This window comes from Bidens hawaiensis, unplaced genomic scaffold, assembly GCF_021521415.1.
Source record: "Bidens hawaiensis isolate Kalapana, Puna unplaced genomic scaffold, B.hawaiensis_p1.1 tig00004474_1, whole genome shotgun sequence".
Taxonomy (NCBI): Eukaryota; Viridiplantae; Streptophyta; class Magnoliopsida; order Asterales; family Asteraceae; genus Bidens; species Bidens hawaiensis.
In genome coordinates this window covers 1,651,331-1,671,226 of record NW_027491269.1, presented here as the reverse complement: position 1 = coordinate 1,671,226, position 19,896 = coordinate 1,651,331, and the positions used below count along the sequence as shown (strand labels likewise).

Here is a 19,896-nt window from a genome sequence, read left to right as displayed (position 1 = left end):
GACCTATTCTTTCATTCGATTAACCCCGATGTTATATTGTGAGACGATCTGGCTTAATAGGTTTCTTTGTATTTGTATTTGTTCTAGTATTAAGCATCACATTTATTATGCTTAAAAAAAAGAAAAATGCCAAAAAGATGTATGTTTATATTCAGTTATGTAATTAGAAGTTTTTTTGTAGTAAAAAAAATGAAATTAGTGTTTATGTTATTATTGTTTATTTAGTTGTTTTGTAATAAGCCGGATTGGATCGTTTGAGCTGCTTGAAAAATTCCCATCCATAATCTTAAACCTAGCCCCGTTACAACCCGTTTTAAGTCCTCTTGTTTTGCATTTGTGTCAAAGCAGTTATATGGGTGGACACTTGTTGATACTTGGTACTGAGAGCAGAGTGATACTAGCACATCTTTTGCTAGTTCAGATATTAAGCCGAGAGAAGAGATGTTATATTATGAGTGGTATGAGCATGTGTGCCTTAACCGGAAATAAAGTACACTCGTCTGGGCGGCTCTATTTTTTTTATTATAGCATTTAAACTTATTTATGGGATGCCAATTTAGAAAGTATCAGTCTTAGAAACTGGGTATGACCTTAATCCTTACTAGTATTAATGCCGATAATTTACATACCTATGATGGAGGTTTATGTTTGATTTAGAGTTTGCTTGAGGGCAAGCAAAATATAAGTGTGGGGATGTGATGGTTGGTTAATTTGTATATAGTTTAGTTTGTTTATTTCTTAGTTTTAATTGTTTATTGTAGGAACTTCAATACTTCATACGTGTATTATTGTATTTCAGGTCACAAGTGTTAAAGTACTTAATTTGGACCTGCTGATGCATGTATTGAAGACCCGGGACGTCCAGCACGCATAACGAAAACATTAAAGATGGTTGCGGTGACAAGACCCATTGCGTATCGCGGTGGATGTTTAATGAATTGTTGACCAAGGGTCCATCGTGTTACATAATGTCGCGTATTGCGATGGGGTGTGCAGACCGGCTGTTAAGGTTTTATATCAATTTTTCATCAAACTCGACCTCAACTATGTTTTTATCAGAGAAGGCGATTTCCAGAGGTTAGAGAAGGCGATTTCACCATTCCAGTTCGTACCGAGACTAGATACATGCTCCATTTCATCATTATTGACGATTCCATGATGTCTAGGCTCGGCTAATCTCTTAGAATCTCACCCGGGAATGTATAGTTTGTAATTCTTTTAGTTTTCTCATGTGACTAAGAACACTTATGTATAATTGTTTATGGTTGGTCTATGATTATTGATGTTTGGTATTTCTGTGTGTTCAATCGGTTTAGGTTTACGTTGATCTGAACGATTAGTTACCAGTTGCTATAATATTTGATTATAGGACTGTTTGATTAGATTGAATACTATAAAACATATGATTGCCCTTAACTGAGTCACACTGGCAGGGACTGTTTGATAACCAGTGTCGTGTCTAAAGCGATTGTTGATGTCTAAGGTTTTGTCTAGTTGATCTGTATGTAGTTAACCGTTAACGATTAATTTATTAGGTTGCATGAGATTACTGTAGGTTGCTTACTTGAAGTCCCGGGAGTGATTTGCTTTTGTTAATTGATTGAAACTTATTTACTCGTTCGTTTTCTTAATTCTAAATTCAACTTATTGCTTGTGTGATCAACACTTAAATCTGCTACTTCATAATATTGAAACTGTGTACACGATTTGTATTGACCACATACTCCTGGTGGATACGATACCTTATTTACCCTATCTACTTAGGTTATTTAGGTTTTTTGCATGACTCAAACGACGGTCATCAGCCCATAATACAAATGGAATTTCTTCACCCTATTTCCCTTTCTTTGTCCCCAGGTTTCTTTTCAAGTTGTTGTCTATGATCTTGTTTGATGATTCCGCTTGACCATAGCTTGAGGATGTACTGGTGTTTAAGTTATCATTTTTATTCCCCAAGTGGCACAAAAGTCAGTAGTTCTCTTTCCTATTAATTGAGAACCGTTATCACATACTATCTCTGTCGAGATCCCGAATCTTGTTAAGATATTATGTTTGATGAATAATATTACTTCTTTTTCTCTGACTTGAACGAATGCTTATGCTTCAACCTATTTAGAAGAATAGTATGTCATTGCTAACATGAATAACTTCCCTCTTGGAACCTTTGGTAGTTTTCGAACGATTTTCATTCCCAATTTTATGAAAGGCCAAGGAAAGATAACTGGGTGCGTGGGCTCTAGTGGTTGGTGCAATGTCTTTGCCAGGGATCACATTTTTTAGCATAAGTTATTGCGTCTTTCTTCATAGTTGGCCAATAGTAACTAGTTTTGAGGATCTTAGAGAACAATGGTCTGACCCTAGTGTGATTACCACAATCTACCTCGTGGATATCCTTCAGTACATCTTGGGCAATAGGTTCCTCCAAGCATATACGGTTTAGACTTGCAATAGATTTCCTATACAGAACATCTTGTAAGATACTAAATCGAGATACCTTCATACGAAAAGCCATGGGATTTTCAACTTTAGGGATCTCGTTGTCTTGTAAACATTTCTTGATGGGTTGTGTCCAGGATTCCTGATTAACATTAGGATATTGGTCTTCGTTGCTTTCTGTGCTTAACACTTTGCTTCTATTTTGTTCAAGCATATATATGGCCGGGCTCAGGATATGTATGATCGGAATTTGCACATTCGTTGGGATCCTGAAGGCCGATCCGAGATTTCCTAAGGCTTCAGCCTCGACCTTTTCTTCTCTAGGTACTTGTTTAATGATAAAATATTCGAAAGTTTCTTTCAGATTTTTAACTATCAAGAGATATTGGGTTAGTCTTTCACTTTTGACTACATAGGAGCCATTAAAGTGATTAACTAATAATAAAGAATCTACAAACAAATGAATATTTCTAATTCTCATATCCTTAGATAGTTGAAGACCATCAATTAAAGCTTCATACTTAGCTTCATTGTTGGTAGCTTGAAAATCATATCTGATTTCCTGGGGTTTCATGTCATCCTGTGGCGATTTCTGGATGATTCCCAGACATTTAAGGATCCGTCAGTAAATAATATCCATTTCTCCTCTAGTTGTTGCACTTCAAGGCCGACCTCTGGTTGGATATCACTACTGAAATCAACCACATAGTTCGTGAGAGCCTTTGATTTAATTTTTGTTCTAGCCATACTACCCGACATTTCGGGTTTTATCAAAACTTTATTTATAGGATACTTAGTTTTAACATGAATCATGTGAGTTTGAAAACAATGCCTTAACTTGATAGAAGCCGTCATTAAAGCTAAAATAAGTTTTTCTAAATGAGAGAACTTTTACTTACATAGTAGATGCTTTCATGATCCTTTACTAACACGACACTTACTGTATTTCGGGATACTGCCAAGTATAAGAATACGGTTCACCATTTTTGGGTTTCATAAGTAATGGTGCTGATGAGAGATATTTCTTCAAGTCTTCTAATGCCTTTTCATGTGTCTATCACCACTCTTATTTTTTATTCTTTTTAAGAATGTCGTAGAATTCTTTTCATCTTTTTTGAGGATCTTGAGATGAATCAATTTATAGTTGCGATCTTGCTGGTTAGTCTTGTACATCCTTAAAATTTGCTAGGGCTTTTAGATTTATGATTGCCTTTATCTGTTTTGCACTTGCTTCTATACCTCTTTTTGTAACCATATATCCCTAGAATTTTCCTGCTCCTGCTCCAAAATGATACTTTGAAGGGTTTAGCTTCATGTTGTACTTGTCCAGGATATCAAAGGCTTCCTGAAGATCCTGAAGATGATCTCTAGTCTTTCTTGATTTCACCACCATATCGTCTATGTATATTTCCATTGTGCCCCCAGTTTCTCTTTGAACATCATATTGACTAACCTTTGATAGGTTGCAGCTGCATTTTTAAACCAAAGGGCATATAAATATGTTAGTGTACGGATTTGCGTCTTGAGCCTTAGTAATTATCGTTAACGTATTTGTTTTATATTTAATGTAATAATTAGTTAAGTTATTGTCTAGTTCGTTATATGTAGGGTCTAGTTCGCTAGGGGATGTTAGCGAACTAAGACTTAAGTTTATTCCTTCCTGATTCGTTAGGGAATGTTAACGAATCAGGTGGTGTTTCGTCTGATTTATGTATGTAACGAAGTAGCGTCTGGTTCGCTAGGGGATGTTAACGAACCAGACCTATCTTCTATATATAGTGAACACTGTTCACGTTCAATTTAAGTGTTGAGAGCTAATTAACGAAACTCTGTCCAGATTCTCTCTCTCAATCTTCATCCTAATATTATACAATTACTATTATATACATACTGATAATACATACACGCATACAACACTGAATCAAAGATAATTATGAGCTAGATTTATAGTTAAGGTATTAATCTATTATAAACAGATCTGAGATCTGTTAATTGTTATTGGATTGATAATTTCGGGTTCCAACAAGTGGTATCAGAGTTGTTGGGGCTCAATTACACTTTGTTTGGTGTTTATTTAGAATATTAGATTGATAGTGTTATGTTTTAAGCAAATTTGGATCAAATTATTGTTAATTGAGTGTTTTATGGTCGGTTTAAATTGGATTTTAGTTGTTAAAGGTATTGGTAAAGGATTGTGAGTTGGAATTGAAGTTTGGTATTGGTTTTGGTTTAAGGTCGAAACAGGGGTGTATTTTGGTATAATTGCGTTGGTTATCGGAGGAAATTGATTACGAGGTTTGATGTATTAGATTCGCAATCGAGTTACGAGTGTTTTGGTTGGTTATTTGTGTGATTTGGTTTAGTATCGGGATTGTATTACAAATTTTAAGTTTTTGGGTTTCTGGGTTGGTGTTCATCATTTCAGATTTTTGGAAATTTTTTGTTGAAGATTTGAAGATTCAAAGATGAACATGATTCGTTATCATCCTTATTGTGATTCGCTATCTTGTTTCCTTTGATTCGTTATCTAAGTTAGTTGATTCGTTATAAACTACAAGTGATTCGCTATCCAGTTCGCATCAATAGTTGATTCGTGTTATCTAATTCGTTATTTGGATTAACTGATTCGTGTGACACACGTCTACTTTGGGATTTGTGTCATAACAACTTTGCCACGTGGCATAAGGTGTCAGAGTTTGTTACAAACGGTTGTAACAATCTGATTCGTTATAGTTGATTCACTAATCAATTGTAGCTGGTTCGTTATCTATTTCGCTAAGTCTTTCTTAGTGATTCGCTACTGAATACTTTTTAATTCGTCAAGATTTTTTAATCAATTCGTTAGCCAGTGCGTTAGTCAATTCGTTAGTTTGACTTTCTGATTCGTTGAACTTCTGATTCGTTAGATTGATTCGTTAAACTCAATTGTGATTCGTTGTCTGATCAATCTTAACTTCATTAAGATTTGATTCGTTAATCTACTATTCACAGTTCGCTACAACTGTTTACAGTTCGTTAAAATTCTCATTCGTTAATCTTATTTGTTGGTTAATTCGTTACACCTTCAAATTTTGGAAACTTGTCAACAATGGCCGGTATGTATGCATTAGCGTCTCAAAACATGTTGATGCAACAAATGTTGCAACTTGATACCTAGATAGGTTCACATTCGAAATATCCAAGATTGATGAAGTTCAGTGACTTTGCCAAATGGGAACCTCGGTTTCGTGCTCATCTAGGAACAGTTCATCCTGATTACTCATATTGTTTGGATGAAGTTTATACTGTTCCTATGATTGGGGATGAAACTATCGGATTTAGACCTAAAGCTATATCCCAATACTCACAAGAAGAAAAGAAGGCACTAGAGATAGAGATGAAAGCATATTCTACTCTAACTATGGCTTTACCTGAAAATATATTTCACCAAGTGGGTAGTATTAAAATATGTGCTTCTTTGTTTCAACATATCCGAAAGAGAAGTATGGGAAATACAGCTGAAAGCAAAAAGGTGATGCTTAAGTTTCAATTCAGAAACTTTAATTTACTCAAAGGTGAAACGGTTGAAGAGATGACTATGAGATTCAATCACTTGATTGCAGAAATGGATAAAATGAAGATGGAAATTCCCGAGATTGATACTATTAAGAGTTCATTACCAAGTTCGTACTCTACTTTTCTAATGGTATTAAAAGAAAACAGCTATTTCAATGAAGACTTGACTGCAAGTGAGTTTTTACAAAAGATTGAAGCTCGTGAGTATGATCTCAAGTGTCAAAAGTCATCCAAGGAAAGTCAAGATCCTGCCTTTTATGGTGGTAGCATGCCTTTAAGTTCAACAATTTCACCGATCACTGTTTTTCTGACACAGAACGCAAAAGAGAATGAAACAACAATTTATAGTGATCCTAGAGCATGTTTTTATACCGCTGGTAATTCTGGATCACCAAATGTTTATGCTGGTTCAGGAAGTTCATCTTCAACAAATCAATACTCATCACCTCCAAACGTCAATATGAAAGAAGCTGAACAAAACTTTGCTTTTCTATCCGATTTCATGACGTTTTATGAAAATATGGTTAGTAGCAAAATTGCCACTAGTGATTTAACTGATGAAGACTATGATCAGATTGATCCAGAGGACTTAGAAATCATGGATTTAAAGTGGAACATGGCAATGATTGTTCGAAAGGTGAAACGATTCATGCAAAGAACTGGAAAAGATCTTCCTGCTCTAAACAAGAAGTTGGGATTCGACAAGTTGAAAGTGAAATGTTATATTTGTCAAGAATTCGGTCATTTTGAAAAAGAATGTGACAAACCGAAAAAGGAATATAATGGTCCTCGTGGTCAAAGTTCAAACTCTTCAACACTACAAGGTAATGATGCTGAGAAGAAACCATCAAGTTCTGGGTCACAAGTAATGTTGGCTAATGGAGATGATTGGTCACAACGACTATTGTGCAACGATAATCAAGCTAATTTGGCTTTGTTCGGGTTGACTCAAGATTTCCATGGAAGTGGGGTGTCTTCTGATAATGACTCTGGATCGGATTCTGATGATTCCTGTGACAAGTCTACAACAGTCTTTGCATGCATGGCTAAGATAAACGAGGTTAGTCATTCTATTTTAGCTACCTCATCTGTTAAAGTAAATTGTGCTGACTATGAATCTAACAAACCTAAGTTAGAATCTTTAAAGAATCACAATGACAATTTAGTGAGAGAAATTGCATCTCTAAAAGATACTTATCAACAATCCCTTGAATCTCAAATGAGATCTCGTGAAAAGATTGAAGCATTGTTGACAAGTAATCATGATCTCAAAGCTGAGTTATCTGTAAAAATGACAATTAATGATCAAAAGTTTCAAGAAATTTTGAAACATCGTTCAAAGATAACCGAGCTTGAGAATGAGGTTCTTAAGTTAAAGAACAAATTGGGTAAATTTCTAAATTCAACTTTTCTGTTGAATGAAATTATTGAAGTTTCTAGAAAACAAAAGGATTCAAAGAAAGGTATAGGTTTTGTTGATATTCCACCACCATTTCATAATGATTATAAAATTAATCCTTTTGCTCCAACTGAGGAAGATGTTATTCTTAAAGAGCCTGTGATTTCATATAATTCTAAACATAGTAAGTCTGAAACTGTTAAAACCCAATCTGTTTCTCAGAAACCTCATGTTCAAAGCAACAAAGTTTTTGTTGAAAATGTTGACAAAGTTATCATTGAGGATGTGTTTGAACCGGAACTTATACACAAGAACAAGAACATTCCAAGTTCTAATCACATACTGTGTGAACCTCATGAATTTGAGGAAGCTGTGTATGGTTCGCACACAACTATGATGAAAAAGATGTTTTTGCCAAACCAGTGAAGGCTAAGAAACCAGAAAAATCCAAAATTTCTGATGAGGATTGGTTACGTTTTATAAATCCTAATGCACTTAAGCCATCATCTGCTCGTGTATTTAAGTTAAAGGGGATGGATACAATGTTCACTGAAAATGACATTCCAGTAAGTATCATCAAACCTAAACACATTGAGAGTGTGTTTTTCAATGAAACCTCCAAGGTTCGTAAACTTGAACGTCAATATGCTCATGGGAAAACATCAGCTTCATCTGACACATTGATTAAAGCAAAACAAGTTTTAAAACAAGCTAAGAAAATTAACTTTGTGAAGTCAACTGGGACAGACACATTGAAAAGTTTTTCGAACTGTTCTAATTTAGATTTTTACATGAAAAAGAAATCTGAATTATCTGATGATTTTGCTAAAAGAATGACTAAAAATGTAAGTCATCAGTCATCATATGTGTCACCTGTTCCAACAAATTTTCAACATCATCATGTTGACATGCGAAGTTGTTTTCTTTGCGGTCAACAAGGTCATGTAGTAAGAAACTGTGGCCAGAAGAACTATCAGAATCTTCATCCTTTTATCAAGGATCATTCCAAACCGATTCCTTTGGTAAAGGAGATTTTGAAACGACCGGTGTCGTGTGCTAATGATACTCATATTAGGTTTTCGAACATACATCCTCGAAAAGTTGTTCAAGTGAATGAAACTCATGGTTCCGTTAAACCTAAGTTTATTCCTACTGAACCATTATGCAAAAATGTTAATTCAAATGTGTTTCAAGCTGCGTATCTAAGACGAAAGTCTAAGAAACCTGTAACTTATTCTCAAGTTGCTGAACAACAATTGAATGCAACTAAGGTTAACTTTTCTCAAGAAAACCAAAAGGTGCCCAAGACTGAGGCCTGGGCTGCCTCTTTGAACTAATCATTTTCGTTTGTGTGTAGGGTTCATCCAAGACAATTTCTGGTGAAAATTGGATCATCAGTGGATGTTCTCGTCATATTACTGGAAATCTCAACCTCTTATCAAACGTGAGAAATATTCAAGTGGGTTATGTGGCGTTTGCTGAAATTCTGGGGGTATGATTACACAGGAAGGTGATGTTTCAAATGGGAAGATTATATTTGAGAAAGTTAACTATTGTGATAAAGTGGACCATAATTATTGAGTGTGTCGCAAATCTGTGATAAGCAATACACTACAGTATTTACAGATAAAGAGGGTCTGATTCTGAAACCGGGTTATGCGATTCCCGAGGACATGGTTGTTATGTGATCACCACGATCAAATGATATTTATGTCTTGAATATGAATTCTAAAGTATATACATCGATCGAAACGTGTTATTTCTCGAAAGCAACCGAGAAAGACTTCGTACTTTGGCATCGAAGAATGGGTCACATACATGTTCGAAAGATGAATTATTTAATGGAAAACGATCTGGTAGAGGGGGTGTCGTTAAAGAATTTTAAGTTATCTAATCACTGTGTTGCCTGTAAAAGGGGCAAACAGAAGAAGAAATCGCATCCATCTAAGTTATTAAATTCCATTGATACTCCACTTGAAAGACTTCATATGCATTTGTTCAGTCCAGTGAATTGTGCGAGTATTTCTGGAGACTGGTATTGCCTAGTCCTGACTGATGATTATTCTAGATACTCATGGGTCTTATTTATGAGTTTGAAAGATCAAACGCCTGTTTTGGTACAAAACCTTATCACTAAAATCGAATCACTTTACAAACAAAAGGTGAGGAGAATTCGGAGTGATAATGGAACTGAATTCAAAAACACTATATTGGATTTCTTTTGTATCCAAAAGGGAATTCACCGTGAATATAGTGCACCATATGTACCTCAACAAAATGGCGTTTCTGAACGAAAGAATAGAACCTTGATTGAAGATGCAAGAACGACGCTTGCTGATTCTAAGCTTCCTGTCCAGTTTTGGAATGAGGCTATGAATACGGCTTGTTATACCCTCAATCGAGTTCTAACTGTTAAACGACTCAGCTTGTTATACCCTCAATCGAGTTCTAACTGTTAAACGACTCAAGAAGACCAGTTATGAATTATTAAATAATCGTATACCGAATTTAAAGTACTTGGAGCCATTTGGGTGTCCTTGTACTATGTTGAAAAAGGATGTGGGAAAGTTTGATGAAAAAGCCATTGAAGGTTATTTCTTGGGGTATGCATCACCTAAGAAAAGAGTGTTTAACTTTACGTCCGGTTGTGTTGAAGAATGGTATCATGTGGACTGTCAAAAGTACACTACTCCTTCCCAAGGAAAAGGTCCCGACTGGATGTTTGACTATGATGGCATATTCAATTCATTTACTCCAACAACTGATCATCCAGATGAAGATTTAGTTCGTGCTTATTTTGAAGAACATTTGGAAATTCCAAGGTTCGCAAGTTCAAATGATGTTGAAGCTACAATTGTTGCTTCAACTGAAGAACCTGATAATGAGTCTCCTGTTCATTATGATAATGCTTCTACTTCATCTGATGATAATGCAATTGTTGATCAAGTTATTGAACTTGACAGTGATGTTTCATCTCCTAAATTGGGTGAACATTACACTAATTTATTTGAACATGTTGCTGTTTCTGAAAATCCTCCTCTCAGGATTCATATTTACCATCCACAAGAAAACATTATTGGAGACCTTGATGTGGGAGTTCAGACACGACATCAAGTTGCTTCCTCAAGTGAAAATAATGCCCTATGTGCTTATGCTGACTTACACTCATCTGAAGTTGCAACTGTTGCTAAATTCACTTGTTTTCTATCTCAAGTTGAGCCAACGACTCCTTGTGTGGCACTTCAAGATCCTTCTTGGGTAGAATCTATGCAAGAAGAATTACAGCAATTTGCACGTTTAGGTGTTTGGGATCTTATTGACAAACCTGCTAGAGTCAAGAAGGCAATTCCGACTAAGTGGGTATATAAGTGTTTAGAAAGACAATCGTGGGGTAATTTTGAGAAACAAGGCACGTTTAGTGGTGCAAGGTTTTCATCAGCAAGAGGGTATTGATTACACTGAGGTTTATGCTCCAGTTGCAAGATTAGAGTCGATTCGAATCTTCCTGGCATATGCTTCTTACAAGAATATTAAGGTGTATCAAATGGATGTTAAAAGTGCTTTTCTCAATGGTGAACTTCATGAGGAAGTGTTTGTTTTACAGCCTCCAGGTTTTGAAGATCCTGATTATCCTGACCGTTTTTACCGATTAAACAAGGCATTATATGGTCTACATCAATCCCCCGAGAGCTTGGTATGGCACGCTCGCCGACCATCTGACGGATAACAATTTCAAACGTGGAACTGTTGACTGCACTTTGTTTTATAAGAATATTGGTGATGATCTTCTACTCGTTCAGATTTATGTTGATGACATAATCTTTGGGTCTACGAATGACATGTTATGTAAAGAGTTCGAGAAGTCTATGCAAACCAAGTTCGAGATGAGTTCGATGGGAGAGATGAATTTCTTTTTAGGGTTGCAGGTTCATCAGTCTGAAAAGGGAATCTTCATTCATCAGACAAAATATGTGAACGATGTCTTGGGCCGATTCAAGATTACTGCCAGAAAAATTCCCTTCTACTCCTCTTCCCATGGGTCACAATTTATCACCGGATGAATTGGAGGATACCGTTGATCCGACCCTCTATCGTGCCATGATTGGTTCTTTGATGTATTTAACTGCCTCTCGACCCCACATAATGTTTGCTGTTTGTTTATGTGCTAGGTACCAAGCTAGTCCCCGAGTGACTCATCTGGCAGCGGTCAAGCGTATTCTGCAATTTCTAAGGGGAAATCCTGACATCGGGTTATGGTACCCCAAAGATGATACTTTTGATCTTACCGCTTACTCAGACTCAGATTATGGAGGATGCAAGATCAATTTCAAGTCTACTACAGCTGGATGTCAATTATTAGGAAGCCGGCTTGTTTCCTGACAGTGTAAGAAGCAGACAATGGTTTCCACTTCAACCGCCGAAGCTGAGTATGTTGCAGCCTCGAGTTGCTTTTCCCAGGTTTTGTGGATACAACAACATCTTCGCGACTACGGTTTGAAGTTTCTTACTACTCCCATCTTAATTGATAATTCTGCTGCTATTAGTATCACCAAGAATCCCGTACAACATTCTAAAATGAAACATATCGAAATTAGATATCATTTTATACAAGATTGTTATGAAAAGAAATTAATTGATCTTGAGAAAGTGCACACTGATTTTCAAAAAGCCGATCTATTTACCAAAGTATTTGATAAAACACGTTTTAACTTTTTGCTTGGTTTAAATGGATTGAAGACCCTTGCTGAGATCCTAAAGTTAGGATGATTATCTTTATTTTTAGTTTTGTTCTAGTTTATAATTTTTGTTTTTAGGTTTTAGGGGGTGAATTCTAGAAAATACAAAAATATTGTGCTTTTTGTTTGTATAGATAAAACCCAAAAATATTAGAAAACTTTGAAAAATCAAAAATATTGTGTTTTTTCTTGTTTCATTCTAATATTTGAAAACCCAAAAAAAATTTGTTAAAATTAGAAAATACCAAAAAGATTGTGATTTCTGTTTGTATAGATAAATTCTGAAAAAGTCAAAAAGAATGTGAACTTTCTTGTTTTTGTAAAAAAAAAAATCCGAAAAAGACAAAAAGATTGTGTTTTAGTTTGTAAAGAGAAAAACAAAAATGATTTTTGCTTATGATCGCTGAAAATTATGTCATTTACTTCTATTTCGAAGAACATATACTTGTATATGTTTGGTCCTGATAATTTATTGGAATCTTCGGATTAGCCATTTATCTTCGGATTAGCCATTTATCTACATTATTTTCTGCTGAAAATTTAGTCAGTTATTTAAGTTTGTGAAGCATGCTTGCATGTTTTGGTCTTGTTCTCTACTTGAAGATGGATAGGATAGCCATTAATTTGTGAACATAAATTAACTGGGGCAATTAAAATTATTTTGTTTTATGCTCCTCAAAATTTTGAGTTTTTGAAGCAAAAAGAGAAAATGATAGTACATTGATTATTTGACCCCAAATCCAGAAAGAAATAAGCTTAAAAGACTGTGTGCTTAATCATTGGTGCATTGATAGGTCTTAAACAAGCTGTTAGAGTAAAGTAAGTGATATAAACTTAAAGAAAAGCCAAATGGAAAGAGGTGTTAGTCTCTAGCAAAAGTCTTGGTGAAGATGGCGGAAATGTAATAACCGGTCATACTCAAGCCTTATAGTTGTTGATCACCAAAAATATAATAAAGCAAATAACAAGCGTTAGGATTCTGGACACTGTGAGTCTTTATGCGGCTTAATCATCTGGGTATTCATAAGCATGAATATTTCACTCGCTTTCTAGAGCAAACCCAAAGTCATTAAACTTGATTACCGCTGTACTTTGTACAATATAAATTACTGACTTGATCAAAATCCATTGTTAGTCATACAATTGTTCCTCCTTTGCGTGCGTCTCAATACCAATAAGAAACAGACCCCAGGGGCAATGTATGTAAGCCAACAGATGGACTCGTGCATACTCACTCATAGTAAAGGAAACTTGATGCATTGCTCAAAAATTTCACAATTGGTATCAAAATTTTGATTAACATTATAATGGTTGAAGTCAAGTTGGGGTGATTTGGCAAAAATCAAATTAAGCTTGAACTGAGATTAGGGGCTGATAGTTTCTGATATTCTGTGCGCTAATTGAACCATAAATCATATCACATAAATGTCGAAGGTTTGTTATAAAATTTAAGTGGACAACAATATCAATGATCGACTTAACGCCAGTCATAATATCGCTGAAATATAAAACTGTGATGGAAGGGCATTTTGGTCAATATGATTATCTGCTCAAATTCAACAAAAAACACAAAAATATGTACTGCCTTTGATAAATCATAGAAAAACACAAAAAGATTGTCCAATTTTTATGTTCGGATGCTTCTTTGTAAATACATTCTTCAAATTTTACAAGATACAAAAAATATTTTATTCTTCTTACTTTACATATTATTTAATGAATTTAAGTTATGTTTCGTAAAAGTGAAACGTTTTCTAAAGTATTCAATTATCGAGATAAAAAGGTTCTCGGTAATCTTTTAAGTTAAAATTTTAATTATTTATTGATAATTATTTAATTAATTCATTATTTAATTCTTTTTTTTATTTAAGTTAAAATTAAATAAAGTTTTTAATTCGTTAAAAACTAATTCGTTAAGTATGGATAACGAACTAGGTGATTCTTTAGCGAACTGATTTCCAGTTCGCTCACCTAATTCGCTTCCGCACTCTGTTAACGAATCATCTCTACTTCGTTATACATATTTAACGAATCATGTCACGACCTATGTCTTGCTAGCTACTATGATGTAACAAATTGGAATAGCGAATTACCTAATTGGTTATTTATAATTCAAACGAATCGCTTGATTCGTACAAAGAGTACCTTGGGTGGCGTGTTAGGTTATATAAGACAAGAAACACGAACAATCCTTCACTGTTCATCTTCTTTCTTCATCCTAAAGTCACATTTTTCAAATTTTTCTCTGAAATTCGACCTTCAAATTTCGACATTTCAAGGATATCATTGTGTTTCTAAGGTATAGATGATCACAGCGATGTGATTTTCGTCAATAATGACTGTGTATTAATAGACTAATTATGGACTTTTGCGGTCTAAGGGTTTTTCGAGTTCATGAACCCTGATTTATTTATGATTTACTATGTTAAGCTTGCTTATTTATGATTCAATGTCACCGGAATGTGATTCCGAGACCTTGGGTAGACTTTAATCAATGATCGATTATAGTTTGCTGGGTTGATTGAATGATAATCTGTTTGGAGGTTTAGACTCTGTTTAATTACTGAGTATTCTTATTTATGTTACGGTGTTAAGCCTCAATCTTAACACCGTGAGCTTCGTATTGCAATTCCGAGTTACATAGACCTGCTATTTTGATTACTCGACGATACGCATGAGCTAATTGAAGCTGGGTTTGTGTTTTTGACTTTCGGTGTTCTTATTAATTTTGACTTTGACTATGCAAGTCAAAGATCAAGTCTAATTTACTGACCATTCGTTATCTTTAGCGAATTGGAACTGCTTCGTGCCCAATTCGTTAAAGAAATACACGGACTAGCTCAGTGAATCAGTTTCTTAACGAATCAAATATGGATTCACCAAATCTGTAACGAACTAGACTTCAGTTCGTTAAACTTGTATAGTTGATTCGCTGTGTCTCTTTCGTTAACTTATTTACCTGATAACGAATCGCTTGATTTATTACTGGATGGTAACGAATCAGAGTAATATTTACACGAATGACATTCATTTTTAATTATTTAATTAAATTTAAAATTAACATTTAAATTAAATAAAGTATTTCAACCGTCTAAACGCATAAATAAATTAATTACTCATATCATATGAAAATAAATACACCATTTATACATAAATAGATATATATTTGTGCTAAATATATATTACATCTTTCCATTCCTTATATTTGTTTATACTTAAACAGTTAAAATGGCTGATCAAGGGCAACAAGAACAACCACCGAAAGAGCAACCACCTCAAGCACAGCAAGAAGCTGTCGTTTTATTACCTTATGACAAAAAGCACAACATATGTGCTTACGTTGACTCAGATGTTGCTTATATAGCTATATTTATTTGAGTATTATCAGGCAGTTTTGGGCTACAACCGAGTATGTAGAAGTGGAGAATCATATTCGAGCAACGATTAATCAAACTCCTAGTATAATTGATGTTGAAGTAATTCGGCGTGTGCTTCGATTTGATGATAATGATAACAACCCGAGTGAATTTGACAAGCAACTGGTCAAGGATTTGTTTACACGTGTGCGTTATGGTGGGGACATTGATAAATCTATGTTGAACAAGAATGGATTATTCCCACCATACAAGTATCTTCTCCATGTTCTTATTCATTGTATGAGTGGTCGTCGTGGCGGTTTTGACGAATGTCCACTCAGTTTGCTATCAGCATTTGTAGCGTTAATTATGAACAAGACATTTAACTTCTCTAAGCTCGTCTTCGATCATTTGAAAGAACAAGTTCAGCAAACAATTCAGTCGAAGAAATTCTTAATGTATCCTCGGTTCTTGCAGTTGATTATTCAAGATTTAATACCTAATTTGGTTATTGATCAAACCTTAGTGAACGTTGTGCTTCTTATGGAACATATGACGGCGAATACCGTACGTCGAATGTCGCTTTATAGAAAGGGAAGGCCAGCAGATAAACGAATATTTTGTCATATAATTAATCCAAATTATGTATGTCCTCCTGATGAACGTTGGATCCATGATGACTCGGATTCCAAGCGTGAAGGGGGAGAAGGTGGGAACGATGATGATGGGAATGATGATGGTAATGATGGTGATGGTGGAGCTGGTGATGCTGCCTTTCAAGAGAAACAAGAGGCAGTAAATGCTGCTTTAGCTGCCACCATTGCAGCTCAACAAGAACGAAAGAGGAAAGGGAAAGCGGTGGCAACTGAAGAGCCATCGAAGAAACGACGTGTGTCAGCCGGGGCTGGGGTGATTATTGGTGTACCACCACCTCGTCAATCAATGTCTCAACGCTCGGTAGTGCCGCCTACTACTTGCACTCCGATGCTTACATTGACGACGACGTTGGTGTCCCATGAAAGGCTTGGTTTAATTCCACAAATGGCGTTATCTGAAATACCAAGGCCTCCTGCTTCATTATCTACTGTCCCTTCAACACATCTATGAGGCCTCCTCCTCCTCGTCCTCCTACTCCACCTCCTCCAAGTGATGTTTATTTTATAAGAATCACTCGGCCTCAGGGACCGATCCAACCTGTTCATCCATCACTATACAACTTGCCACCAAACCTTCAGACTGAGATGTTGCTGAACCTTCTCCATCTTTATGAAAACCAAATGGCAGTTGACCGTCAGAATCAAGAACGTCTTATGGAGAATCAACGACGGATGATGAGTTATATCTCATTTTGTCAGAAGGAGACTAAAGCGTTGCGGGCGATTGTTGAGTCTCAGGGGGTGAAAATAAAGGAACAAGAAGAGTTGATCTTGCAATTGACTTGCAAAGAAGATGCCCTTAAGAAACTCAAAAATGATGATCAAGATCCTGACGAGTCTGGTGCAGGAGGTGAGCCTAAACAATCGTACCGCTCATCTTCTGGTGCTGGTATAAGTGGCGGTGAGGACTCTGGGAAACAGATTATTGTATATCAGGATCCAACTGCTGCTAAGCCAATTGAGATGATTGCAGCTGATACTGTGATACTTGTGGATGGATCGGGGGTGGTTAAAAGTGTGGTGAACAGGGATGTGATAGAGATTGGTGAGTTTGTTGATAGGTCTCTGACACGGGAGCAGATTTCCATACTGCTTGGGTTGAATGACGAACAGTTGACTGTGTTAGAAACTGAACCTGATGTTGAAGTGGTGAATAAGGAAGGTTTAGAAGATGATCTGTCTATTCAGATGAATACGAATTTTATTTATGAAGATGAGGATGTTGAGATGGAAGATGTAACTGCTGAGGAGTATCCTGACTTGTTTCAACATACAAACGTTGATCAAGGTGCTCCTGTGTTCGATGAGCAAACGTTCAATGTTGCTGAGGATAAATTGGAAAGGGTGTTGATGTGTAAGCGGACAGTTCATTCACTTGAAGTCATAAATGATGATGATATTGCAAGATGGTTCAAACGCCAGAAAGTTGGTAAAATTATCAGTGCATATCGATATGTTGATCAAGAACGGAAAGACACAGCTGCTGCATGGGTTAAAGAAAACCAAGTGACCTCCTTCAAGACTATTTCCAAGGTACATGTTGATATTGTCTCATGGCTTTATGATTCTAAGCTAAAAGTATGCACAATTAAGTGGGAGAAGGGGATCCAGTAATAAGAAATGATAAAGGATGTTCTTACTTTACCGCATTGGGATGTTCGTACCCTCGCTAGACGTCCATTTATCAATCGTGGGGGTTACCGGACAGCTGAGTGGTTTCATCAACACTTATTGTTCGAGGTTAATCATGGCTTCAAGTTCTTCAAGCCCCAGGTCCCGAGACGTAAGCGTATTGACGAGATTGACCCTAGGACTGTGATATGTGAAAATGTATAATAAAAATAAAGAACGAATCACAATTAAGCTTTAAATTTATAAAAACGAAAATCCTATAGAAACCACACAAAACCAGCTAGTGTACCGATCATAAATGGTATAGCATCAAGGAAGTCCGGATGTCGAACTCAAAGACACGTGAAAACGTTTATGATTAAGAAAACTCTAACCAAGACTTACCAAAATAATATTTATTTAATTTTTAAGATTTTATTTAACTACTTAACTTAATTAAAAGAAAACTGTTAACAAAACTCCTTAAGAAAACTTTGATTTAAATTCAATGAATAAAAACGTCTACCTAGGAATAAATCATGTTGAAAGAAATAACAAGACAACGGATTGAAAATATTCAAGACACCGATTATAAAAGATGACACAACTAAAACTTGTTTAAGAAAGTCAAATTACCTCTTAGTCTCTCTAACAAACTCCAACTTATTTTAGTTGATTTTAAGGAACAAACCGGACAAACAATTATTAACGTGTTCAAATGACGACTCACCTCTCTGTCTCACCGACACACTATCCTAATGGAGATGAACACTACGCAACAAAGGATAAAGGAACAATTTAACTTAACCCAAATTAAACCAACTAATTGCACATAAACACTCAAACTTGACAATACAAAACCCGCTCTCGCGCGGTCTTAATTCTAACAAGTAAAAGCAACGAGACAATATTACTTCTTATCACCTCTCGGTCTCAAAGAAGGTGTATTTTAACTGATTTTAGATGATATATTACCCACTTATCCCTACGGTTGCGCATCCCGCAAATAAACCCAAAACACCAAGTAAAGAGCTTAACAAGCAATCAATTAATCAAAACCAATTCAATTAACTAATGCAAGAGGATTATAAGTAATAACAAATAAAACACAGCCATCACACACAATCTAATTCATGGTTTAGTTAAACTTTACATCAATAATTTAAGTCTTGAACATTAATAATCCATTAAACAAGTTAAAACTATACAACAATCATCTATCCTAGGTAGAACAAACAAGTTTAGCTACTCATCACTTTTGGACAGCCACAAACAATCAAAGTAAACATCATAAACATCAATATAAACATGATAAAACTCATTCAAGATCCAAACTCAATCAATAACAAGTCAATCTATCAATCAATTGCCAAACAATGTAAAACAAAAGACCAAATCAATCAAAGTTAAGGTTCTTGAACAAATAATTAAAGTTTAAAGATGTATACTCAAGAGTATGGCTGAGATTTGTGATGTATTGAAGCCCCTAGCTGCTGCCCAAGAACACCTTGATGTTCTCCTTCTTCCTCAGCCGTCACAACAGCCCCTGGCCGCCTCTTCTTCTCTTTTTTCTTTGCTGCCGCCGGCTGCCTTAGTTCCGATCGGAACTAGGGTTTTATGGTTAAGGTTTTGTGATTTCGGGTATTGGCTGAGATTAATGGCTGGAAACATTATTAATTATCATAATATAATATAATATAATATAGGGCTTTTAACTTGTGGGCTTGGACCGGGCCTTGATAAAACTTTGAAACTTTGACACTTAAACCCTCCAAGTTCTCTTTTTCTTGCCTTTTTTTCCACATCTTTCCATAACCTACACAAAACATTTCAACTTTGTAAAACTTTGCACTTAACCCCCTAAACTTACATAAATTTGATATTAAATCATTAAAACATCATAAAATTGTAAGGAAATATAAGTGTGTTATTCAACACATCAAACATCCCCACACTTAAACCTTTTTCGTCCCTGAAAAAGTCTAATGCAGTTGGATCAGAATCGGAAAATCAAAGTTAAATCAAACATATAAGTTATATTTTAAAGCTCAAAAAAGCGCAAAAACCGTGATCATCGATATTGTTGTCCACCTAAACCCATGCCTTAATCTTTACCGAGACAAATAAGATCCGACAATATTACTCAG

The 19,896-nt window shown here is 35.5% G+C and overlaps 1 protein-coding gene across 1 annotated transcript in view; it reads left to right on the top strand.

Annotated features, from left to right (window-relative positions):
* Positions 1-3,119: 3,119 nt before the first annotated feature.
* Positions 3,120-19,896, top strand: part of LOC143626671 (glyoxylase I 4-like) — an 86,236-nt gene continuing 69,459 nt past the window's right edge. Inside the window, exon 1 of the mRNA XM_077096677.1 lies at positions 3,120-3,130. The gene's annotated coding sequence lies outside the window, so the exon portion shown is untranslated. The remainder of the gene's footprint in view (positions 3,131-19,896) is intronic.